Here is a 27,441-nt window from a genome sequence, read left to right as displayed (position 1 = left end):
CAGGCTGTCTTTTTAAGAATGTTTGTACAGCAAAAAGCTTGGGAAGTAAAAGATAGTGTCTCCCTCTAGAGCAAAAAGCAAGCATGGATTTTGTCTGGTAAAATAAAGATAATAAGTCCCGCAAGAGAAAGGATGGGCAGGCTTATCCCCATTATGAAAGATCTGGGTTCTCTAAATTTAGGGCTTGTCTCCGTACAACATAGGCCTTTTGGACCCATTTGTGATTCCCAGTGAGTCTTAGGATTAGGGAAGATGATGCAAGTTTGTAGTTCTACTGTTCACGGAACTATGAATCATAAACTCCTTGGTCTTGGATTCCCCCAGTACCAGTGAAATCTGGCAGGCTAATTTATGAGCTTGCAAGGCGAGTGAAATCTCAGATTCTTCACAGTACTTTGCAGTATTGGAGACAAAAATGGGGTAATTACAGAGACATGGGTTTTGGGAAGTGAGAGGATAGGGCTGTGTGGCACAAATAGATTTAATAGGATGCTGGCAGGGATCTGTAACATATTGTGTCTTACAAAAGTATTTGTTTACATTGGATTGGAAAGTTTAGAAAGAAAGAGAGAAACAGGGAAAAGAAGAAAAGGAGGGACTAAGGAAGAGGAGGGAGGAAGGAAAGACTGGAAGTTCTTTTATCACTAAGATTTTAGAAGAAATGCTTTAGGTAACTTCTTCTCAATCTGAAAATGTTTTACTAAGAAGATTCTCTTGGTTTGATACATTCAACACTACTGTGATCCTGCTGGTTAATAAGTGTTTTGATGCGTTTAACAATATGTGGTTTTTGAGAGTACACTGCTTAAAATATTGCGGCTATACAAAGTGATGGATCTATAAAGTTCAGCTCTAGGCTTTTCATTATTTCCGATTAACAAGACTGACCTAGATACACTTCCCAACAAAAGTTGACTTTCTACTTTAAAATCTGTTCATATAGCTATTCGATTTCTTTACATATCTTTCCAACGTATACGATTTGCAGCAAAGCCATTTTGCGTGTGAGGTAGAATAATCTTCATCCTCCTTCTCAATAGGAAGTACCAAAATCAAGAGATTTATGATAAGTTTGAAATGATGACATAAATGATGAATAAATTTTGCTTTACTCAATTAAAAAATACATATGAAAAACTTTTAAGAAAAGCAATAGTAAAAAAAAAGAAAAGCAATAGTATTATAATTTTATAGATCTTTTATTTTGTTGATGAAAGAGTGGGAAATATCTTAAAAGAGACATTTTGGTTCATACGGTGTCAAAGGCCACATTTTAAAGAGGTCTCAGCAGATTCTGCAAAAAAACATAAAGAAGATGATTGAAAAGAATAATGAACATATTCATGTGCTAGGTTTCATACTGAGTCTTCAAATCCTGCGGTTTATTTGAGCTTCCTTTAAAAAAAAAAGTATTCTTTGGTTAACATTCATTAACCATACCCTGCTGATAACAAGAAATACATTTAGTAGGCAGCTGGATGAGAGTAAATGTAGCAGAGTTGAAATTGTCCTGGACTAGTGATTCAAAGACCTACTTTTCTCCAACTCCACTGATTAAACGTTACCAAATAAAAGGTATATAAAAATTATCTTTAAATTAGTTTGCATGTATTTTTATCAATGATGCCGTTAAATAAGTATTGGATGGCTAACTAAATAATCGGGGAAAGCTCTGTGCACACATGCATGTGTGTGTGTGTGTGTGTGTGTGTGTGTGTGTGTGTACTCTAGAGGTCAAGGGTAGGCTGCCCTTAGATGGGCTACAATGGAATATATACTATTTTCAACTGAAAACAATCAAGGCACAAAAGACTGAGAGAGAAACTTTGATCTCCCCAACAGCCTAAAAAGAATTTATTTGTTTATTTATTTTTTCTAAAAAGAATTTAGACAGAGGACCTGTACCAGGAAGAGACCTGTTAATAGAAATTTCTTTTTACCTAAGGGATTTATCTGCATAACAGGCCACCTTCATTTTCCAAACATCTCCTCTCACCTTCCTTAATGGTTTCCTCCCCTTTATATCCCAGTTAGGTACCTCTCTCCTTACTTAGCTCAGGATGTTATACAAGCCTCATGTTTCTTTGGAAATTTTATGTCACACACACACACACACACACACACATGCACACACAGGCACATGCATATACATATATACATTTCTCTACCTATGTGCATATATATGTGTGCCTGAGGGGGAGAAAATGAGAGAATATATATGTGTATATGTAAGTATATTCATAAAATACACACAAACACACAGATCATTTATGACTTTGACCTGTGGATCTTAATATTCAATCCATCAGCCCTGAATTGGGCCTAATAACTGATACTATAATCTCATATTGGAGAAATTGAGGGATACAAGAAAAAGTAATTTTATTTAAAAACATAATTTAAATAAAAACTCATAATTTCCTAACTTAGTTGAAACCACAATATGGTTATTAATCCTCTCTGGTCAACATCATATCCCTTATTCTTTAGAAACTTTTCTGAAGGGCAGCCTGGGTGGTTCAGCGGTTTAGCGCCGCCTTCAGCCTAGGGTGTGATCCTGGAGACCCGGGATCGAGTCCCACGTCCGGCTCCCTGCATGGAGCCTGCTTCTCCCTCTGCCTGTGTCTCTGCCTCTCTCTCTCTCATTGTGCTTCTCATGAATAAAGAAATAAAAATCTTTGAAAAAAAAAAAACTTTTCTGAACACTTTTTTTTTGTTCATTAAGAAAAAGCTACAAATCTATCCATTTTAATTATTAAATCTGTGTCTACAAGATATTTTCCTCTTCTGATATCTTACTGTTGAAAGCTGAGTTACATGTACTCATCCAATTTCTAGCTCAAGAAATATATTCTATCAATTATGTCCTCTTATTCTGTGTTGGAATCGCAACTTCTCTACCAGTTTCTCCACATTATACTGTAATCTGTTCAAGTTCTATACCATAAAACGACCTCCTCTTCCACTTTTGCTATCCAATTTCTTTCCATGTCAGGCACATATCCTATATAGTTTTCACATTTCTGTTGCAATTCATAAGTCATGGAAATCTAGCATCTCCACAATGACCTGATTGTGAACTTCAGTAGGAATTTTTCTGTAAGTTCAACACTTTCAGGTAAGTTCAACACTCTTTCTTTTTAAATTTTCAGGTAAGTTCAACACTCTTTCTTTTTAAATTTTCTGAACTCACAGAAATGTGCTCTCCTGATTCTTCTCCTACTCAGTGTTTACTCTCTTAGTTTTTAAAAAGCTGATCCTCTTTCATTGTCTTTCTTTTTTTTAAATAATAAATTTATTTTGTATCGGTGTTCAATTTGCCAACATACAGAATAACACCCAGTGCTCATCCCGTCAAGTGCCCCCTCATTGTCTTTTTCTTAAATGTCAATGTCTTTGCAATTGATCCTTTAAAATCTCCTTTTAAAACATTAACAACCCTCTCATGATTTTGTCCAGCTTTTTTAACAACAGGTACTAAATCTTTGTTCTAGTCAAGATCACTCATATTATTGTTTATGAGATTTAGTAGATGCATATTAAATATCTTACTAAATATTAACCGAGGTATCCCAGAAATATTTGCAGTGCATCATTTCTGAATTCAGCTAATCATAATTTCCCTGAGTTATTTTTCTTGAATTTCCTTTTTGTTGGCTTTCTAATTTCCAGAGAGAAACTTATGTCAAGTTAGATCCTTCCCCATCCATTTTCTCCACATCAAATTGGTCATCAAGACTCAGTGACTTTTCCTTGCTACTTATCAAATCTATCCTTTTTTTTTTTTTTTTTTTTTTTTTTTTTTTTGCTGGTTAGCTCAATCTCTTATCAACTCTCTTGGAAATGTTTCATAGCCTCTTGTTTCTAGTCTTTATCTCTCCTTCTGGTTTATTCTTCCCATTGCCACCAAGTTGATTTTTTAAAAACAATTCCCCTGCTTATAATGCTTATGACTTATAATTGTTTACACTCTAAAGCCCGTACCCTGCATTTAGCCTAGAGAATACTTTTTGATATGGTCCGTATTCAAACATTTTGCCTCATTTTTTTAAATTTATTTTATGATTTAGTGGAATAAATATTTTATACCTCCGATTTTTATATGTAATATTTCTTCAGCTAGGAATAATTATACACATACACACGCATACTCAAACGCACGCATTTTCTCTCCGTAGGGTACTCCTAATCAGCTTGGCATGGATAATTAGAAAAGCTTCTTTACATACATACACAGATTTAATTACTATATTTATACATTTAACATACTAATTATTGAATTTGCCATATTGTGCTGCAATGTACGTATATCCATATATATTTGCTTATCTTAATGTTCTAAAGGCCGTTTCATGCAGAGAGTATCTTGTTTTTTCCTGCATCTTCTATGACTGGTATGGAAAGATTCATAATATGTATGGTGAATAAATAAACGGATAAGCATTTATTTTTCTGATGAATGACATGATACATTACTAGTGTGGAAAGGAGATGAATCATCATCAATATTTATGCTTATAAGATTTCATGAATAGTAGAAAGCACACTGTAAAGAACCTGAGCCCTCTCTGCTTTGCAATTAATGTACAGATATCCTTCTCAGTTGGCTCTGTCATATTGTTAATGACAAATATCACATACGACTATCTCTAAATAAAATTTAGTCCTCTGAGTATAGGTTACTGAAAACATAGACATTCCTTATCCTGTAACTAGACTGTATTAAAGATTTTTCTTTTAATTCAAGCATTTGGAACTCGAGTACTTTTTTTTTTTTCTATGAAAGTAGTGTTGTGGACTACTGTTAATTTTTTCAAGAAGGTCACAAAAGGCAATTTACCCATAAACTGTTCAATCATAATGGTGAGTTCCTTTTCAATCGTACTTAATTACTACTCTGAAATGAGTCTGATCAAAACCAGATATTTTCTGCCTCTGAAGGACTGAGACTCTCCAACTCTCAAAGTGTTCTTTAATCAGAATGTCAAATCTTTAGGGAAACAAAATCAAAAATGAACTATTAGGGCTTCATCAAGATAAAAAGCCACATGGTGAAGGAAACAATCAACAAAACTAAAAGGCAACCTATGGAATGGGAGAATATATTTGCAAATGACCTTTCTGATTAAGGGTTAGTAACCAAAATATATAAACAACTGATACAACTCAACACCCCAAAAACAAATATTCCAGATAAGATATGAATAGAAGTTTTTCCAAAGAAGAGAAGCAGATGGCTAACAGACATGAAAAGATGTTCAACATCACCCATTATCAGTGAAATACAAATCAAAACCATGACGAGATACCACCTCACACCTGTCAGAAAGGCTAAAATTAACAATACAGGAAACAACAGATGTGGAGAGGATGCACAGAAGAGGAAGCCCTCCTACACTGTTGGTGAGAGTGCAAAATGGTGAAGCTACTCTGGAAGACAGTACAGAGGGTCCTCAAAAAGTTAAAAATAGAGCAACCCTATAACCCAGCAATTGTACTACTAGGTATTTACCCAAAGAATACAAAAATATAGATTCTAGGGACTATATGCATCCTAATGTTTATAGAACCCTAATGTCTATAGTCAACAGTAGTCAAATTATGGAAAGACCCCAAATATCCATTGACTGATAGATGGATAAAGAAGAGATGGTATATATATATATATATATATATATATATATATATCACCAATATTCTATATATATATATGTGTGGAATATTACTCAGTTCTCAAAAAAAGAGTGACATCTTACCATTTCTTTATAACAATGTGGATGGAACTAGAGAGTATTATATTAAGTAAAATAATCCAGAGAAAGACAAATACCATATTATTTCACTCATATGTGGAATTTAAGAAAGAAAACAGATTAACATACATAAAGGAGAAAAAAGGAGAGGCAGGCAAACCATAGGACTTAACTATAGGGACACCCGGAAGGCTCAGTGATTGAGTGTCTGGCTTTGGCTCAGGTCATGATCCCGGGTCCTGGGATCGAGTCCCACATCGGGTTCCCCACAGGGAGCCTGCTTCTTCTGCCTATGTCTCTGCCTTTCTCTGTGTCTCTCATGAATAAATAAACAAAATCAAAAAAAAAAAAAAAGACTTAACTATAGAGAACATACTGCGGGTTGCTAGAGGGGAGATGGGCAGAGGATGTGTTAATGACTGATGGATATTAAGGAGGACACTTGTGATGAACACTGGGTTTTGTATGTAAGTTGTATTAGTGACAAATCACTAAATTCAACTGAAATCAATATTATGGTATATGTTAACTAATCAGAATTTATTTTTATTTTTTTATTTTTTTAATTTTTATTTACTTATGATAGGCACACAGTGAGAGAGAGAGGCAGAGACACAGGCAGAGGGAGAAGCAGGCTCCATGCACCGGGAGCCCGACATGGGATTCGATCTCGAATCTTCAGGATCGCGCCCTGGGCCAAAGGCAGGCGCTAAAACGCTGTGCCACCCAGGGATCCCCTAATCAGAATTTAAATAAAAACTTGCAACAGATGAAAAAGACAAAAATATTCTAAAAATTAAAATTAAAGGCCCTTGTAAATGTGTGTTTGTCCAAAGCTCTCAAAAAAGAAAAAAGAAAAGAAAGAAAGAAAGAAAGAATGCTGAATCATTGGCAAGGAATGCATTGGATTCAAGGACTTAGATTCAAGGTTTTTGTATTCTAATAGGTTATCTACATTTTTGTAATACCATTTTCATACAGCTGAAAGGTAACATCTAGTTTAAACCCATGACATTTATATTTCCATCATATCTTACATATTGTTGTAGATATTGTAGAAGAAACACAGAGGTCTAAAACTAAGTTGGAGGGCATTGAGAAAAATGGAGAACTGAATGCCCCCACATTTTTATCATATAAAATACTCAATAATACTAGATGTGGCTAAAAAATATAAGATGAGGATATTTCATATGTGTTCTTTAATGTTGTGCTAAGATTTTTACCCTTAAACAGAATGCATTAAGATGTCGTTAAAACCTTTGGGTTTTAGAAAGTTTAAATAGGAAGTGGTAGATATGAAAGCATGGAAGGGACAATGACAGCTAGAGGACCCATTAGGTTATTGCAATAGTTTAATCTCTTTGCTTAAAATTGAGGAACAATGATCAAATGTCTCCAAAATAGGAACTAAAACCTACATAAGGACAAAATACTCTGAAACTTCACATATAATGGTTTCATAAGACAATGAGGGTTATTCATCCTTAAAACACCCATACTTGGAGGAATTACTGCCTTTAAATTATGCATGAAAGCATAAGGTACCTAACAACAAATAACCATCATTGGAGAAAATATCTCCTTTTCATGTCTACCACAATGAAGTATAATCAGGATGTACGGAAATATTCAATAAGAGCATGAAAATGCTTTGAGAAATATGTGACTTCCCCATCTGTTATACAGAAAACATGGGTAGTTATACAACATATGTAAGTATGTTAACTCTGAAAGTCTGAAAATAATGCTCCTGACTAACAAAAAAAATTAACCTAACAAGAAAAATAAAGTTGAAAAAAATGAAACTTTAACAGATGCTTGAAGAAATCATGATATTAAGCATATTGAGGCAAGCTTAAATTTTGGGAGCACTGACATCGCCCTCTACGATGGTTGCTTATAAGAAAATACTAAGCCCATGAAGAAATGTGAGGAGTAAAATATTTGGTGGTAGCATATATGTCATTGCACTCTGGCATCTTCCTTTTTAAGATTTCACAGTGGAAGATTTACAAGCATGTAGTGGTTACATTTAGAGAAAACTCTCTAAATGTGATGTTTACTAAATGTCCCTTTTTTGGCAAGTTGAAAGCTATGTAACTTTGACTACTGAATCCTCAGTAAACTATAACCCTTAGATATCTGATGTAGCAATAATTTTCCCTTCTGGCCCATGACCTGACAATCAAGCCATTGGTAAGTGCCAGGAAGATGCACATATTCTCACCTTCAGCCAATTTTTTCTTCCACATAAAGTGGGTGGCCAGGTGCAATGCTCATAGTATTGCCTAATGGGAAGGTATTTTCCTTACTGTCTTTCAAAATCACCCCTGAAAATGACTGTCATAAAGTCGACATCCATTCTTAGCTTTTGCCTTTAAATCAAACTGAACTGTCCACAAATCAGAAGTTGTTGGAAATTTCCTCCTCTGTTAGCTTTCTAGTAAGGATTTCTTACCCCCTGCCCCCTCTCCCCTCCAGGATGGTCATCATAGATGAGAACTGAGAAATGACTCTGGTACAACTGGAGTGGAGGGCCAAGGGAGTCGGGGAATCCCTGCTCAATCAGCTCTTTCATGTCTACTCTTTTGGTTCAATTTCCATTTTAGAACGAATTGCTATTTGGACCTGGCTAATTTTATGACTTGGAGGGGGTCTCAGGCTATTTGGACTGCTGTAACAAAATACCACTAACGGGGTAGTTTATAAACAAGAGACATTTATTTCTTACAGTCCTGGAAACTGGAAATCCTACATCAGGGTGTCAGTGTAGTTAGGTAAGAACCCTCTTTCAGGTTACAGACTTTCACTGTATCCTTACATGGCATATTGGCCTAAGAGCACTGATCCCATTCATGAGGGTTTCACTCTCATGACCTAATCACCTCCCAAAGGCCTCACCTGGTAATGCTATCACCTTTAAGAATTAGGATTTTGACATATGAATTTGGGGGAGACACAAACATTCAGACCAGAGAAGAATGTCTGCTAGAACCCAGATCATAGTAGCATGGTCACTTGGTGTCCTGTCATCTAGGGTTTCCATCTCTACAAAGTCCTAGAAACATGCCAAGAGTTACTTCTAGAAAGGCATATAAATAGAATTCCAGGGGACTTTGTTGTCATTTTTCAACAGGCACTTGACAAATACCACATATTCTATATTTTTCTAACACCATAGGGTTTAAGGTGCCATATGGACCTAGTAGTAGAATAGCTTTCCGAACAGCCTAGACCTGGACCTGTGGCAGCGCCCTTTTGTTCTCTAAGTGCCACTCAAAATGTGGTAGCATCTGATATTAAAATCGCTATCACTCAGTATGTCAGGAGCAGTATTCCTAGGTCTGGAATACTTTGCCTCCAGAACTCAAAAGAGGTCTATCAAGAGCTGTGTCCCATTCATTGTGGTTAGGGATGGATATGCCCCACAATAAAAAGTGACTGAAGTCACAGGTCACTGAATCTTAATTCTACTCTTTGGAGCATGTGTGTGTGTGATAGAACAAAGCTCTAATAGTGTAGCTACCTCTTGCTCATCCTGGCTGGTCAACTCGATACCTTCGTTATAATGAATCAGTGTGATATCCTATGGGATTCCAGGTGGTACAGACCTCTTCAGAATATGATAGAAGGTAGAAGAGCTAATACATCACTTACGCAGCACAGTCAGTGAATCCTGTAGTCCATCTTAGGCAAATGTAAACTGTCTCTGATCCTCTTGGCTAACCAGATCTCAGGCCTTATAAATCCTCTCTAGTAACAATTCCACGGCTATCACAGAAGCTGTGACTGGGGCTGTCGCTTGGTTGAGCTTGCAATAGTCTACAGTCATTTTCTGTGACCCTTCCAATTTGCGCAGGTACCAGATTAGTGAAAGAAATGTTAAGGAACATTTTTTTTTTAAGATTTTATTTATTTATTCATAGAGATGCAGAGAGAGAGAGAGACAGAGAGAGAGAGAGGCAGAGGCACAGGCAGAGGGAGAAGCAGGCTTCATGCAGGGAGCCTGACGTGGGACTCGATCCAGGGTCTCCAGGATCACGCCCTGGGCTGCAGGCGGCACTAAACCGCTGAGCCTCCCAGGCTGCCCAGGAACATTATTCTTAATACTTTAGGTTTTTATGGGAGAACTAATATTTGTCATGCCCCCCTGCTCAGGATATAATACTACTTTCAATTTATTTCTTTGAAGTCATTTTTTTTTAGGGTTTCTACTTGGTATTCCCCAAAGGTCAAGTACCCAATGTGAGGCTTATTCCAATTACCAAGTATATCAATTCCAATATTACACTCAGGAAGTTAGAAAATGACCACTGGAAGGGTATGTAGACTGAGGAGGCCCGCTGTGAGCTGGGCTTCAGCCAAAACTCCATTTACTGCCTGGCCCTGATAGATCTCCATTATGAGTGAGACCATGATGATACTTTAGGTCTCTGGGTATCAATGCCAACTCAGACTTTATACCCAATAATCTTCAAAATGTGTAAGAACCACTTTTTCCAGTGGACTTGAATAAATGACCCTAGTTTCCTTTGGGCAAGGCCTGGAAGAATTATTATTATTGTATGTATTCATTGCAAGGTTGCAAGTTCCTCCATTTTAGGAATCTAGAGACCAGTTCATTTAATAGATTTCAGTTTTAAAAACTGCCTCAGGACCGAGACCTAAAAAATCACATTCTCAGTGTCTAGCTCCTCTAATTCTTGCCTCTTTCTAGTTGTGGATATTAAATAACACCCCTTTCAGCTGCTTTTCTACTTTGTGCCTCAGAACACCACATTCTGTGAACCATTTCCACAGCTTTTTGTGGGTCAATCCTTTTCCTACTGCCTCCAACCTTGCTTCTTCTTATTGTAATTTCCATTTCATGGCCTATTTTGTGGCTAAGTGGTGCTACCTGGTCACAAGTACTTTGGGGTCTAATCATCTCCATATGGAACTCAGCTCTGTGACCCACTCCTCCCCTGCTCTTAGTCCTGGTCTGCAAAAGAAATGAACGCAGTGATGCTGGTGCTCCTCCCACAACGAACACCTCATGTGTCCCTGGGCCCTGATGCCCAACATAATTTGTAGTGTTTTTTTCCACTTCACATAATATTATCCAATTCAACGTGTCCACTTAGCTTCAGCCTCTTTATTTTTTGCTCTACCCTCTACTAGGGCAACTTCATCATTTGCACGTCACTCTACACTGACCATTGATTTTTTTTCCAGGCTTCTCAAAGTCAACCCAGCAGTGCATTCACTCCATCCCTCAGGGTCTTTGCCAGAATGTTAAACACTGAGTCCCCAGGAAGTGCTCCAAAGTCAATGAATTCTTCTTTATCTTGTCTTATATTCTGAATCCCTTGATCAAATTCCAATCTCAGAGGTAGTCTCCTGTCTCTTGTCCACGGTACCTATTTCTTACACTGTTTGGGTGTATAATCCTTTTCCTCCTTCATCCCCTAGTTATTGCCCTACCATCCACAAGAAAAAGTTGAGCACAGCTTCTTAGGAAACTCCTCCACCTGTTCTCCTGAGAAGAAATTTCTTTGGTGTCTTTAGCACAGATGATATGCTAGCTCTTACTAGGGAAAGATGAGCACCTCCCCAAGTCCTGAGAACTCAGGAGGCTCTGTAGAAACAATATCCTTGGGGCAAAAATAGAGTATTTCTGTTCCATATGTCATGGTCCAGTCCAAAGCTCTTCCATCTAGATGTCTGATCTTAGCATACTAAATGTGTTTTGCCTAAATATCTAAATGTTTCTAGAGCTCTGCAACCTTCAGTCCCCTACACAGTTGTCTGCTCTTCCTCTGCAACAGATAAAAGCCACTTTTAACTTACCAGAAGACCACTCTGACTCCTACCCCTAGACTTTAATTACTGGTCCTCAGCTTCTTATTATCCCTCTGGAGGCCATAAAGACAACTAGACAGTAATCATCCATTCCACTGTCTTCATAGGCTTTGTTCCCTCTGTATCTTCAAAAGCTTCAATTATCTCACTTTTTTTAAAATCTTTTTTTTATTTATGATAGTCACACACACACACACACACACAGAGGCAGAGACACAGGCAGAGGGAGAAGCAGGCTCCATGCACCGGGAGCCCGACGTGGGATTCAATCCCGGGTCTCCAGGATGGCGCCCTGGGCCAAAGGCAGGCGCCAAACCGCTGCGCCACCCAGGGATCCCAATTATCTCACTTTTAAGACCTTTCTCCTCCACTGGAGCATCCTCCAAGGTTATGATTAATGAAGTACATGGCAATTATGCTACCAAGTCAGTGCAGGTACTGTTGCTCACATACCACTCAGATTTTCTCCATTTTGCCCACCAGATAGTCTCTCACACATTTTCTGTGTTAACCCCACTAGTTCATAGCAAGAACACCTAACATCCCAGTTTGCCTTGTTGAAACCAGTGGGTTTTTATTTTTTCAGAAATGTCTTTGGAATTTTGATAGAGATTGCATGGAATCTGTAGGTGGCTTTAGAAATATGGGCCTTTTAACAACATTAGTTCTTCTAATTCATGAATTTTTTCCACTTATTTCTATTATCTTCCATTTCTTTCATCAATGTCTTAGTTTTCAGTGGATAGCTCATTCAATTTCTTTTTTAAACGTATTACTAAGTATTTTATTCTTTTTATGCAATTGTAAATAGGATTGCTTTCATAATTTCTCTTTCTGATAGTTTGTGGTTGACATACAGAGATGCAAATGCCTTTTATTTTTTTACTTTTTTATTATTTTTTAAAGATTTTATTTATTTATTCATGAGAGACAAAGAGAGAGAGAGAGGAAGAGACATAGGCAGAGGGAGAAGTTGGCTCCATGCAGGAAGCCATGCAGGACTGGATCCCAGGACCCCAGGGTCACACCCTGAGCCAAAGGCAGAGAGTGAGAGAGTACACTGTGTGCATGTACATTGTGCACACAAGTGGACAAGGAGGGGGTAGATAGAGAGGGAAAGAAAGAGAATATTAAGCAGGCTCCATGCCCAGCATACACCCAACTCAGGGCTTGACCTCAGGACCCTGAGATATAACCTGAGCCAAAATCAGGAATTGGATGCTTAACCAACTGAGCTACCCAGGTACCGCCTAGCACTCCCATTTCTGGGTATATATTCAAAGGGAATCAAATCATTATCCTGAAGAAATATCTGTACTCCAATGTTAATAGTAGCATTAGAAGCATAAAGAAGATGCCATATATATATATATATATATATATATATATATATATATATCCATTTATATGTGTGTGTATATATATATATATATATACACACACACACACAATGGAATATGATTCAGTCTTTAAAAAGAGGGAAATCCTGTTAATTGTGACAACATAGATGAACCTGGAAGGTATTATTCTAAGTGAAATAAGCCAGGAAGAGAAAGACAAATACTGAATACTGCAAGATATCACTTATATATGGAGTCTTAAAACAAACAAAACAAACAAACAAACAAACAAACAACAATAAAAAAAAAAAACAGAAAAACAAAAATCCAGCCAGGGCTGGGGGAGGTTGGTAAAATGGTCCACACTTTCAGTTATAAGATGAATAAGGTTTGAGAAGTATGGGTATTTTAACATGGTGACTGTAACTGATAACATTGTATTATCCAATTAAAATTTGCTGAGAATAAAACTAAAATACTCTTACTAAAAGAATAAAAAGTATATAATTGAGATGATGGATGTTAGTTAATTAACTCAATGTTAGGGAATCCTTTCTTGTGATATTCACGAATCTAATCATCAAATTATCAGATTATATACTTTAAGTATCTTACCATTTTGTCAGTTATATCTCAATAAAAATGGGAAAAGAATCTGTAATTAAAGTAAGTACCACTGGTACCAGGTGGCTCAGGGGGCTAAGCATCTGCCTTTGACTCAGATCACGATCCCTTGGTCCTGGGATCCAGCCCCTTGTCAGGTCTCCATGCTTGGTGGGGAGCCTGCTTCTCCCTCTCCCTCTGTAACTCCCACTTCTTGTGCTCACTCACGCTGTGTCAAATAAATAAATAAAATCTTAAAAAAAAATAAAAAATAAAGTTAAGTACCAGAAAATGCCCTTAGAACCTCCCCCCAAAAAAACCCTGTGTTCTGGGCATTATTGTTAATAGTGCCCTTTCTCATTCTCAAGTCTACTTTGCACGATCAATTATATGGTCATCCTAATTAGAACACAACTCCCCTGCATCTTATGCACATCACAGATGTACACTCTTCACTCTATTGGTAATAAAGCTGTAATTTATTGAGTGTTCTATGCCAGAGATACATCTTATATACAGTATCTCATTTAATCCAATAAACTATCATCACTCATCTCTAAGAGAGATTAAATAATTTCTCAGATATTATCCCGCTGATAAGGGGTGGGAACAGAACATGAAGGCAGATCAACCTGACTCCATAACTTCTGTATTATAATGCTTTCTGCTTATCTTTATGGACATGCTCTTTTAATAATTAACTGAAAATGGTTCCATTCCGGTCACTAATTTTTCTAGACCTTAGTTGCCTCATCTCTCAAAGGAGGAGATTGTGTATATAATTTCAAATGTTTCTTTTAAATCTAAAATCCTATAACCTAAATTAAGAAGCTAGTCTTATTTCCATGGCTATCAAAGTGGTTACTGTAGCCCAAATTTTGTCAAGCAAGGGAGGAACATACCCAAATTAGGAATATAGTTGAATATGAATTTTTTTTAAAAGCCACTGTTGGATGTTTTTGTTTTTGTTTTTGTTTTTTGGAAAATTCAATCATTCTCTAAAACTCGACATTTCTGCAAGGCCAGTGCCTTAGAGATAACTTAATATTGTTCAGTAATACCAAGTACTGAGGCATAGCCATTCTTTTTCTTTAATTTGTATTTTTAGTGTAGTTTCAATAATCAAATGGTTCTATAAAGCCTATTAAAAGCCTATTAATAGCAGTCCCGTGCTCTTATCCCATTCTCTTTAGCTCTTTCTTTAGACATTTATCTTCATATCTATAAATTATATGCTTATAGTGCTACTCTGTAATTTTTTAAGCCAACATCTATTGGATTCCTACTATGAAAATTAATGACTCAATTCTCTCTCTTTCTCCAGGTTTCACACCACGGTTGCTGTGTGCACTCACACATGCCACACTTCTCACCTCCTTCTCAAAATACGTGCATAGTGTCTTATTGTTACTTTACTATTCAGGGTTGATATTGAGGTAAATAAGGGTGTGAAGACCAAGGGAAATTTAGCCTCACTATGCATCAGGATGGTGTTTCCCTTCCGGTAGAACTTTGGTTTCTGAGACAATTATTTTTTACTAATGATTTGCTCAGCTATCCAGGAACCTATCACTAATTGACTCTAAAATCTCTTCTGTTAGTGTCAACCTCCCCCAACTACATTCAAACACATCAGATATTTCACTTAATTTCTTAAGGGAAATCTTTCCTTGGGGTTGCTTAATGTCTTCAATCTTGGCTGACTGCCATTGAGACTTGTGCCTGAAGATCTTCCTCTCTCATCCTGGAGAAGCCTTTCTCCTCATCTTACATTGGATCTTCTTCCTAGATCACATAGGTTTCTCTTTCTTTCTTTCTTTCTTTCTTTCTTTCTTTCTTTCTTTCTTTCTTTCTTTCTTCTTTCTTTCTTTCTTTCTTTCTTTCTTTCTTTCTTTCTTTCTTTCTTTTCTTTCTCTTTCTTTCTTCTTTCTTTCTTTCTTTCTTTCTTTCTTTCTTTCTTTCTCTCTCTCTCTTTCTTTTTCTTTCTCTCTCTCTCTCTTTCTTTTTCTTTCTTTCTTTCTTTCTTTCTTTCTTTCTTTCTTTCTTTCTTTCTTTCTTCTTCTTTCTTCTCTCTCTTTCCCTTCTTGGTTTACTTCTTTATTTTAGTGAAATACATCAAGCAGTGACTTCCTGAGAAATTAAGCAATGAAGATCACTTTGAGACCAAATGTCTCAATTTTTTCCACCATATTTGATTTTGGATTTAATTATAGTTTACAAACAATCTCCCGCAGGGTTTTGAAGGTGCTGCTTTTTATTTTCTCCTGGTAGCATGTGATAGCAAGATGTCTGAAGCCTTTCTGATTCCAGATCCTTTTCATGTGACCTGGATCTTCTCCCTTTCTGGAAATTTTTAAGACCCTCTCTTTGTCAAATTTCAGTTTTCCACATTTTCAATTTGATATGCGTTAGTACAGGGAGTACTGGGTACCAGGTGGCTTATTTGTACCTAGAAAACATGTTCTACTGTTTGGGGAGACTTTCTTAGATGGTTTCTTTGATATTTCATGCTCACCCTGTCCTTTCTTTGCATTTCAGAAGAATTGTTTTCAGGAAAGGGAACACTGCTCCTCTAATTTTCCTAACTTCTCTTAAGTATTTCTTACCAAGTTTTCTATTTTCCAACTTTCAATTTTATCTTCCAACTTTTTGAATGAATATTTTAAAACAATTACTGAACACATACATGCATTCATGTCTTTTTTAGCTCTCCAAAAACTCATTTGTTTCATGGCTTATAATACCCTCTCTTATTTCTCTCAGTACATTAATAGATTATTTGAATTTTTTATCCCTGAATAGTTTCTGCTTTCTTAGCATTCCTTTTAACTTATTCCTGTTGTGCATTTTGGTCTACCTCACCTATTAGAGCCTCCTTCCAATTAATGATCTCTATTTGCCAGTATTTATGATTATTACACTAAAAAGAGACTTGGAAATTCTCCGGGCAGGGTGCAATCTATGGACTGGCAATGCCTCAGGTAAGATACTTCTCTCTCCTCCCTGTGAGTATTAGACTTCTCTGTAAACATTCTGATGGCCAAGAAATAAAAGGAGCAGAAAGTAATAATTCTTAGTATGTAAACTAGCATGCAATCCTCTATTTTTAATGGCAAATGTCCTTTAAAGTGAAAGATAGAAAGAAAGGAAATGTTTCTTGTTTGCTGTTATCTTTATTCTAATTATTCCTAAATTGTTAGGTATCTATGTAAAAGTTAAATATGAATGCCTCCTAGATAAGTGTATTCAACACACAAATAAAAATATAAAGAACTTTAAAGATAGAATTTGCAGATAAAGATATAAAGCCATATGGCAAGATGTACAATATGGTGTAGTATGTTTTATGTATTCATATAGAATGCCAAGTCACACTTGACAAAGTGTTCCCATCAGGATCAGGTTGGAGTTCAAGATAATCACAGTTCTCCCAAGAACTACCCATATTTCTGTTCTATAGCAGAAAGTCCATTCAACATCTACAGTCTGATTTTGGAGAATTAGAATTCCTTTCCATCCCATCCATTCACGTAGAGACTGTATTGTATTTTGGGAGCTATTGTTGGTTCCTTCATGATAATAACCTGCAAAGTCTTTACTAAGAATTGGACATTCTTATTCTCCGCTATTTTATTTTTCATCAAGGATATAATATCAAAATATCTCTATTGTTTATTTTCTCATTATTTTTCAGTATTGAGACCAAAGATAAATCCTCACATGAGAAGAATGACATCAAGATAATCATTTCAAAATCTTCAGTGAAGGGGTAGCCCGGGTGGCCCAGCGGTTTAGCACCACCTTTGGCCCAGGGCATGAACCTGGAGACCCGGGATCGAGTCCCACATTGGGCTCCTTGCATGGAGCCTGCTTCTCCCTCTGCTTGTGTCTCTACCCTGAGGTGTGTGTGTGTGTGTGTCTCTCATGAATAAATCAATAAAATATTTTTAAAAAATCTTCATGAAGACTGAGCTTGCACATTTGATTCATCTCTTTAGATCAAGTTCCCAGGTTCTGTCGTAGGATGTATGATGGGTGTTGGAATGAAGGAGTTAATGAACTTAATTGAAAGCTTTTTCAATATGAGAGAGGGTGGTTTATAATGTATGTAAATCTTTATAAAGTGTTCTCCGTTGAGCCAGATGTGGATTATGCCAATGTCTACTTCTATGTGGATATCAGATCTCATAAAATCAAATCTTATACAATTCAGCAAGCCAGAAGTATTTCTATCTTCTCTAAACTACATGGAAACTTCTTACAGTGAGGAGCTGGAGGGATCCATGTCGTGGGAACTTTTGCTTTAGCAATTTGTTGTGAATTTGGTACTGTAATACATATTTTGTGATTCTAACCTGTCTTAATAGAATATACCTGAGCTGTAGAAGTTTATATTTTCACCATAGCACAGTGAGGTTTTAGAAAGCTTTGGCAAGTGAGACGGTCCTTCATGAAAGCATGTGGCACTTTGTCTTTAATCTTTCCCTACAGAGGAAGATTATGTTCAGTTATTCAGAAAAGTTCTTACTATTCATCAATGGACTTGCTCCCTTGCTTTCTTTAAACTGGTAGAGAGCTTTTACTATATATAAAAAGTAACCCAGCTTGTTTACCTCGTCAGCTACTGTGACTTGGCAAGGGAAGATCCAGGTAGTAGGTGGACGAGGACAGCACTCTGTGTTCAATGCCCAAGTGCCCCGGTGTAAGTTGAAACTCTCTTTTTGAAAACTCTGGACTGATACTGACTACTCCATTTTTGACTAGCTCTCAATCAGTACACCTTTTCTATTAATATGAGAAATTCAGGGGATCCCTGGGTGGCTCAGTGTTTGAGCATCTGCCTTCGGCCCAGGGCATGATCCTAGAGACCTGGGATCAAGTCCCACATTGGGCTCCCTACATGGAGCCTGCTTCTCCCTCTGCCTGTGTCTCTGCCTGTCTCTCTCTCTCTCTCTCTGTGTCTCTCATGAATAAATAAATAAAAATCTTTTATTTTTTTTAAATATGAGAAATTCAATGATCTGTGTTTACCCTATGCATGTCTCATATTCATGTATTTACCTTGAATTAAAACCCACTATGAATTAAAAACCCACTATGGACCAAGAAGAAGAACACCTAAAGTATTACTAAGTATAAAACAATAACAACAATAAATATTGCTCATAAACGTTATTGTCCAGAAAGCTCATCAGCAGTATTCCTAAGAAATAAGTTAAAACCCACTTTATATTGATTCATATTGCCATAGTTCAGGCAATGCTATTAACTGGGTTTATTAATACTGATTTTGATACTTTAAGGCAGGCTATGAAAATGCTATGCACATGGACAACAAGCTCTCCTGATAGAGGAGTAGAGTGAGAAGGAATAAATAAGCACCAAATAGAAGAGTGCATAAATAAGCAAATGCAGTCTACTGTAATACAAATCCTCCAGATGAGTCAAGCTTAGGGGGAAAAATGTTTGTTCAAGTTCCACAATCCTTTGCTTTGTATTTTTGCTACAATTTTTTGCTCTAAGTTTATACAGGACTATTTTGGCAGTGGTATGGAATACACAAAATCCCCCCTCAGAAATTGCTTATTTGCTGTTTATTTTGATATTTAAAGTCTTAGAGAAATGCAAGTTCTCCTTTAATCCTTTTTTCTTTACATATAGCTTATTTCCAGTAGTATATAGAAGGATCCATTTATCTTATGTCAAAGTGTATCTAAGAGTCTGTAATAGGCTGTATTCAGAAATACTCTAATTAATCATTTTGTACATAAACTAATTTGGATTTGTTCAAATATAAATAAGGTTAATTCAGTTACCTTTTTCACCATTTCCCAATTATTGTCATCAAAAATCACTGATTACAAATTAAAAATATATTTTCACTTAACCTAGTTGTGATTGCTCTACATAGAATTTGATTAAAAATTAAATACATTGATTGGCTATTAAGGACAAACTCTATGACAGGAATGTACAGTAAATCAGAAACTGGAATTGCAACTTTCCAATGGCTTATCAATATAAGCAGGTTGTTTAGACCAAAGCACTTATCCCTCCCTATGTAAACCAAATTTAAATAAGTCATTGAATATTTAAGTTTATATTCTCATTTCACATTTAATACAAATAAATCAGCCTCTAATCTGAAAAGAATTAGAGTATGTGGGTTCATTTACCTCTTGCTTACCTATCTGCATAGGTGGCAATGCTCTTAGAAAAAGAGAAGTCTAAGATCAGAACGCAATCTTGTGGGGTGGAGACATTTTGAACGTAGTTCCTTTATTTTGGGAGGTCCTGCGGATCCTATGTCAACTATAGGATTTTAGGCCAGAGATATTCATAACTAGCAAGCCAATAGGATAAAGAGAAATTACTTTCAGGGAAAATAATTGAGTTCATGCAAAATAACATAGAATGAAAAATACAAATAAAGCTCAAGGTGGGGAAAGATTTTTAAATGAACATGAACTCAGAGAGAGGCTGTAATTTGATACATATGCTGTGAACCCCCAGAGAGAAACAGCAATGTGGAATTGCCATTAGGTTTCTGGGAATGTGGAAACTTTATTTCGCATGCCAGGATATGTGAAGCAAAGCCGAGTTCCCAAATGTGAAGCTGTCTGGCAGGCAGAGTTTTATTTTTAAAATTTTTACAACTGTTGGTGAAAACTTCAGCCATTTCGAAACACTAGATAGATTTTTTTTCTTTAAATCCTATAGCAAAAGAATTGATTTGTATTCATTCAAGTTTGATACTATCCAGAAAAGTTAAACAGAGACAAATAGCTAGATAACTCAGGAAAATATGTTTGCTTTTGACAGAAAAACAAACAATAAAAACCATTTGGGTTTTACATTTAAGTCTATTGCAGTACTCTTACTGACTTAAGCAATGGAATGACTTTCTCAGAATCAGAATGGGGTAGAATAGGGGACAAATGCTTTAACAAAACAATAAAATATCAGTGAACAATTTTGGCTCTACATGTACCATCTTTTTGAATGAATGTGCAAGACTCCTTTTTCACCCATAGCAATTAGATTTCCCTATTACAAAACGAAATTACTTGCAAATGAACTAAAACTTTACTCTCAAAAAATAAATAAATAAATAAAATAAAACTTTACTCTCATAGAAATGTAACCTTCATATTTCTCAATCACATAGAAGAATTAAATGTAAAACAATGTTTTAGAATAATATCCTGCTCATGTGATTGCTTCATTCTCATGTTTTAAAAGACATTGTATATATAATTACAATGCTATTTTGGTACTTTTGAACCCATTCTTATTTTTCCATATTTTTACTCAGTTTGTATTCATTTCTATTACTTCTTACATGAAAACTTTGAATTTTAAATACACTAATAACAAGCAATGTAGCTAATATCTTTAAAAATAACTATCAGTATGGAAACCTTAGCTTTGTTGATGGGTAATAGAAGATTGTATTGAAAATCAATGAACAGGGATGCCTGGGAGGCTCAGTAGTTGAACCTCTGCCTTTGGTTCAGGGCGTGATCCTGGGGTCCCAGGATCAAGACCCACATTTGGGCTCCCCTTAGGGAGGCTGCTTCTTTCTTGGCCTGTGTCTCTGCCTCTCTCTGTGTGTCTCTCATGAATAAGTGCAATCTTTAAAAAAAAATAAAAAGAAAGAAAATCAATGAACAAAATAAGATGCACAGAATGCATAAGAAATACAGAGAATTTTTATCTCGAATCTATGTCTTGTATTTATAGTTTTATTTTAATATCAGTACTCCCTAATTCTTTAGAATTAAATAAATCAGAGCAATTATAGCTGATATGATTAAGTATTTGTGGAATTAATAGTTTCATACTTAGAAGTCACACATCACATATTGAAAAAACAGAAAGTTTTATTTTTTTCCCCAAAATGGAAACTTGTGAAACAAACATACCGAAACACATCTTTTTGGTTATTTAGATACCTGGAATTCTCTCATCTTTGCGATTATATCTGAGTCCCTTTGCATTTGTATCTTTGACTCATTCAAATCCTGGTACTAATTTTAACTTTTTGTACGATTTGTTTTTATTTGTTTATTTTTTTCCTCATTATGTTCTCATTTACCTCTGGCTCTGAATTTCTCCTTGAAACTTTTTATTTTTTAATTAAATTCTCACTTAGGAAATCATTATTTTAAAATCAGCACTTGGCTCTGTAGATCTTTTCCTTGCAGTTCATCTGGGTAGTAGATACATCCTCTTGGATTTTATGCTTTTATTTATGAACTGGCATTTGAACACACTCTTTCTTGACTGAGATCACCATCCTAGGGCCCTTGCTCTGCATACCAGCGTCCTTGAATTCCTGCCTCTAGGCGTCTCTAGTGTCATCCTTTGTCAGGTATTTTAAGGTGAGACTTTTAGTATCCCTAATACCATTAGCTAAACTCATCTCCAGATTAAATATACAACACAGATAAAAAAAAATACTTCTGCAGTATTCTTCAAACCTGTGTAACATGACAGACAGCATTGCTTTAAAGATATTTTTTCTCTCTTATTGATCAATAAAGCTCAATTGAAAACTTATATGTCAACGTCATTATCCACAATTATGCATCTGGGAATTCCTCTTGAAGATTTGGATTCTTTTGACAAAATTAATCGGCAATTATTAAGAGCCTCCACAAGTAATAGACAAGTATTGAGCTTTATATCAAAGGCCTTCCCAGCTTCTGAGTAAGCAGGTCACATTAACCTTTATCTCCAAGTTGAAATGCTCTAAGAGGTCCACTGCGCAGGCCCAGGAAGTCCAGCGTATTGCAATGAACTCCTTAAATGTGTCCAAAAAATCAAGATGAAATTTAATTATCGATAGACCTAGCCAGCTTAGGGCTTGGTTTGGTGCTGTTCCATTGGAACTACATAACTCAACTCTGACTAATCCAACAAGATGTTGCCTTGAAATGGTAGGGTTTTTTTGTTGTTTTGTTTTGTTTTGTTTTGTTTTGTTTTGTTTGATTTATTTATTTATTTTAAAGAGAGAGAGCACGTGTGAGGGCAGGGAGGGATAGAGGGAGAGGGAAAGGAAAATCTTAAACAGACTCCCTGCTGAGCACGAGCTTCAGTGCAGGGCTCAATCCCACCAGCCATGAGATCATGACCTGAGATGAAATCATGAGTCAGTCCCATAACTGCCAGAGCCACCCAGGCGGCCCTTGAAATGATGGTTTTACTCCTAATTTGTTTGCTACCACTGCAGTTGCTACTGCAGCAGAAATCCACTTCATCGTTATCCTGAACTGGAAGGAAAGTGTCATTATCTGTGATGGGCGAAGGGAGAAAATCTCATAATCAGGCTCTTAAAGACTCAAATGTAAAGCAGTGAGTTTTGTGAGTTTTGCCCCTCCACTCTAGCCAACTAAGATGTCCTTCATAGCCTGGACGTCAACAAACTTTCTCTATGGAGGCTTTGCCATAACTCTCCCTGGCTGAGTTCTCACTGCCATTATTACTGCTTCTGCTTTAGATAGAAGGAGAAATCCTCTGAAATTATGATCGAGGATACTACCTATGCCAGGAGTTTCTACCTGGACCCTGCTCTTGTTTCCACCTGCCTATCACTGCTCTCCAGTGCAAAGAGTTTATTAAATTTTGTCCAACGTTTACGATTACCATCCATGGGAGGGACAGTCCAATGGAAGGTATGTTGCCATTACTGGAAGAGGATCCCCTATTGTATTTTGAATCTTCCTCTCCATTACCCTGTCAGACACATTCAAGAGACTGTGCCACATTCTAGGTTATTGTGAGAAAATTCCTTTAGATCTAATAGTTGTATACAGATCCAAGGTTTGCCTCCAAAATTTTTACATAGAGTGGTCTTAATCTCCTTTCTACTTCCACAGTTCTTTGTTATTTCTGTTCAATGTGCTCTTTATGTCTCATTAATTTTCACAACTAGTTGCATTCTTCTACTATTAAGAGCTTTCCACTTTTTTCCTTTCCTGTTGTAATTCTTGGTACATAGGGGATAAAAAAGATATACATACAAGGGTGTGGAATGACTGTGTAGAACCACAAACACTAGTTATTTCTAATTCTGTAATATAGCTGGCTGCATTTCATATCAAATCCAATTGACACATGAAAAGCATAAATAAATAAATAAATAAATAAATAAATAAATAAATAAAATGCAATCTTATTTTTTTTCCATTTTTAATAGTCTCTTGGAAAAAATAAATATTTTAGATTATGCCAATTATTTTGTCTATAACTTTACTTTTTTTTTGCTTTTTCTAATGCCATGCTTTCTTGTTTTCTTCTTTAGCTCATTTATTCTATTAATATAACCTACATGTAAAAAAAATAATATAACCAACATGTAACTTTAAAAAATATATTGTCAAGTCATTGAATTGTGTGTGTGTGTGTGTGTGTATTTATGTTCCATTATGGTGTCTGTCCATGGTGTATACTAGTCAGACATTCCTTCAAGAGGACCTACTGTTTCAGAAAAACTGAAAGCCTCCAAGTGAACACCTTTAGTTTCTCCATAGGGCTTAAGCTGAAGCTATACTTCATCAAGGCTGCTGCCAATCACTGAGCATGTCAAGGGTACTAAAGATCAACTATTTCTGCCCAATATGTCACTCCCAATAGGAGAAACCATTCTCAGGATCTCTCTGCCAGTTTTCTCAGAGTCATTCTACAACATGAGCCCTTCCTCTCTCATCCTCCTCCTTTCTCTCTTTTTTCCCCATAGGTGTTAGACATGCATCATGTTATGAAGGCTCTTCCTACCACTCTTGAGCCTTCCTTCTATAACCTCAACAAGAATTTACCACAAAAAAAAAAAAATCTTACTTGTGTTTAATTACATATTGGTGTCTTCTTGGATATGTGAACAGAGAGCATTGGTACTGAGACTAGTTTAAGAAAAGCAATAGGTTGGATTGGGGAGACTGGCTCACTTGCTGCCTCGCTAGCAAGGAGAATCCAATTCTAAGAAAAAAAATGGAACAAAAGGGAAATGCCTTAGTGGAATGCAATACCCTCAATGATAATGATCAAGTCATTTGAATGATGGGGGAATTGGGATTGGAGCAATGTCATAAAAACAATGGATTTAGTTAATTATTATTAAGTTATATTGACGCACTGCAGAGGGAAAATAGTAAAATGATGGACAATAAAAGGTCATTCGGCATGTACGGTATGATAGTAAAAGATGATTTCATTTTGCATTTCCTATCACAGAGACAGAAATACAAAGTCTGGAGAGCCTCTTAGGATTCCAAAGGCAACACATTCCACACTTAGAGTACTGCGTTGGCCCACATACCAGGAGACGCAGAAGCTGTTAGGCTTGAGTGGGATCTGAACAGGAAGGGCTTCACAGCAGGCCTTGGCTACAAGTCAAACAGCCCTTGGCCTGGGTCACAATATCTGGCAGACTCTGTGGATATAGAGATTCCAGTGGTGAGAACATACAAGTATAGTGTTTAAAGCAAGATCCAGTCGCAGAATCATAATGTAATTTCTTGGGGCTTGAGTGCAAGTCCGTGCTATCTGTACTAGAAAATACACACACTTCAAGAGACAGCTCCTGAGTGCTCCTGAGCCCTGGTAGAAAGAGAAGGCTGTCTCTGGGACAACAATTGAACATGCTTCCATAAAAATAACCACTGTGATCTGGCTATCAGATGGACCCAGTCATAAAGGCAGACAGGGAGAGCAGCAGGATATTAGAAATGGGACATCAAGAAATAATTCAAGAAGGGTAATAGAGCATGACTAAGCAAATGAGAAGACAACCAAAATCAACTCACACTGTATCCACTCCCATCTTCCACCTCGTACCTATGACCATATGGGCTGTACCTGTGACTAGCTTAAGGAGGACAGGAAAGCCCAATTTGATTTATAGACAGGACATCTAGGTTTGTGGATCCAAGCAAAAATGGATCATAGCTACACTACAACTATTTTCAGGGAGTGAGTTGAAAGAAGGTAGACAGAGAAAAATCTTCCAATAAGCAAATCTGCAAATAGAGCAATTGTCACACTTTTGGTAAAAGCAAAAGTAGCCCTAGGTGACATTATATACAGATTTTTGTGCTATGGCCAATAACTTGGTCAGGTTGTCAAGGTCTTGGAAGGGAAAAACTTCTAAGATTAAATGAGGAAGGCTGGCAAGAAAACAAGTAGGTGGATGTATGCAGTAAAGTTGGAGGCTACACATGGTGCAACAATATGCTCTCCTGGGTACCCAACCCAGTTTGTCGTGTCACCTCCAAATGTCTTACATGCAGTAACAGAGACCAAACCAGAATCCCTTATATGTTATTATTTCTGAAGGAAACCAACTGGTGGTTAATTAACTGTTTGGACTCCTTCCATTCTGGGAGGGCTAGCAATACATCCTCACTGGATGTGGGTTATATATTCTTGGTTGCAGAACCTCATCCTGCACTGCTAACTGGGAGCCAATGGAATTGTGATCTATGAGTGTACAATCCCACAGAGCAGTGGTTTTATGATTAGGTTTTCAGTCTCTTTCTTGCCAGTTTTAAAATTCAGCAAATGCTGACAAAGTGGAAACTCTAAGAGTGTAGAGTCCACTTCCGGGTGGCTCCCTTCTCTTTAGGAACTTGCCCCTCAAATCTCTGCTGCCTTGGCAGCCCTGAACTCAATATTTTGTCTTTCTAGCTACTTGGTATTATCTGTTGTTCTTCTAGTTCCTTGTGTATGGGTCTTTGTCTGTGTTTTCTTTTCACGAGAGTTGAGCATTGCCAAATTCCCTAAAAAGAAAAGCTTTACTTGCAGAGTGATGACTAAAGTCTCCTCGGTTTCCTTCTCTTTGGAATCTTAGCCTCTCCAGTCCTGGTTGTCTCGGCGGCTTCCAAATTCCTTCACAGAATACTGTAGTTTTTCAACCAAATTATTTAATTTTTCTTAGGTGGGAAGGGGATGCATTACAGTGCTACAAGATACTTATTCCTACCTGGAAGTAGGAATGCCCTATTTGCACTTAAATAATACTCTAAGAAAAAAAAAAAATGTCAAGGCTACTGTTATCTAGATTCATAATTTACAAATGACATTCGTGATTTTTTAATAATATCCCAATTATCAATGTTCAATTATCTATTGAACATTTCTTCAAATCATCTTACTTTTTTAACTTCCATAAATAAAAAAACAATATCACCTAAAATAGAGGCATGATAAAAAATAAATTCCATAATTAGCTTTTTTCACTTATAATGTGTGACAAAAATATGTTTCTGAAATTTTTTACATGAATAAATATCCTCATTATAGTTCAGTATCCTCATTAGTATTATCACAAGTGAAGAAAACTGTAGCACACAGAAGTTAAGCAACCTACCTGAGGTTACTAAGCTAGTAAATAGTAGAGCCAGCAAATGAGTGAAGGTTGCATGGCTTCAGAGCTCAATGACTCAACAATTACATTTTAATTACAATCGTGAAAATATTTCAACAATATTAAATTTTAGTTAAATCCCATCTCCTGCCAAGAGAGAATGGAAAATGTTCGAACGATGTTAAAACATGCTAGCAACAAACTGGTTTTTCTTCTTGATGTATTAAAAAAGAATAGAAAAAGAGTGGATAAAGACACCCTTGTCTTGTATGATTCAATGCTACTTCGTTCTAAGCCTCTCTACCAGCTAAAACCATCTTGTGTATACATCCTGCCTTAGAAAACACTGTTCTAATCAACAAGTTAGCAAAACTTATTGTATCATTGGATCTGTCTAAAGAAAGCAAGAGATAGATATACCTTGTACAAAAAACTAATTGGTAAAATTCTAGGAGATTTGCTCTAATAAAATTGTTATTAAGAGACTTTAGATAAATTGATTATGTGTTAAAAAACTATGGTATATTGACTTTCC

Source organism: Canis lupus, chromosome 20, assembly GCF_048164855.1.
Source record: "Canis lupus baileyi chromosome 20, mCanLup2.hap1, whole genome shotgun sequence".
NCBI lineage: Eukaryota > Metazoa > Chordata > Mammalia > Carnivora > Canidae > Canis > Canis lupus.
This window is presented reverse-complemented; position numbering follows the sequence as displayed.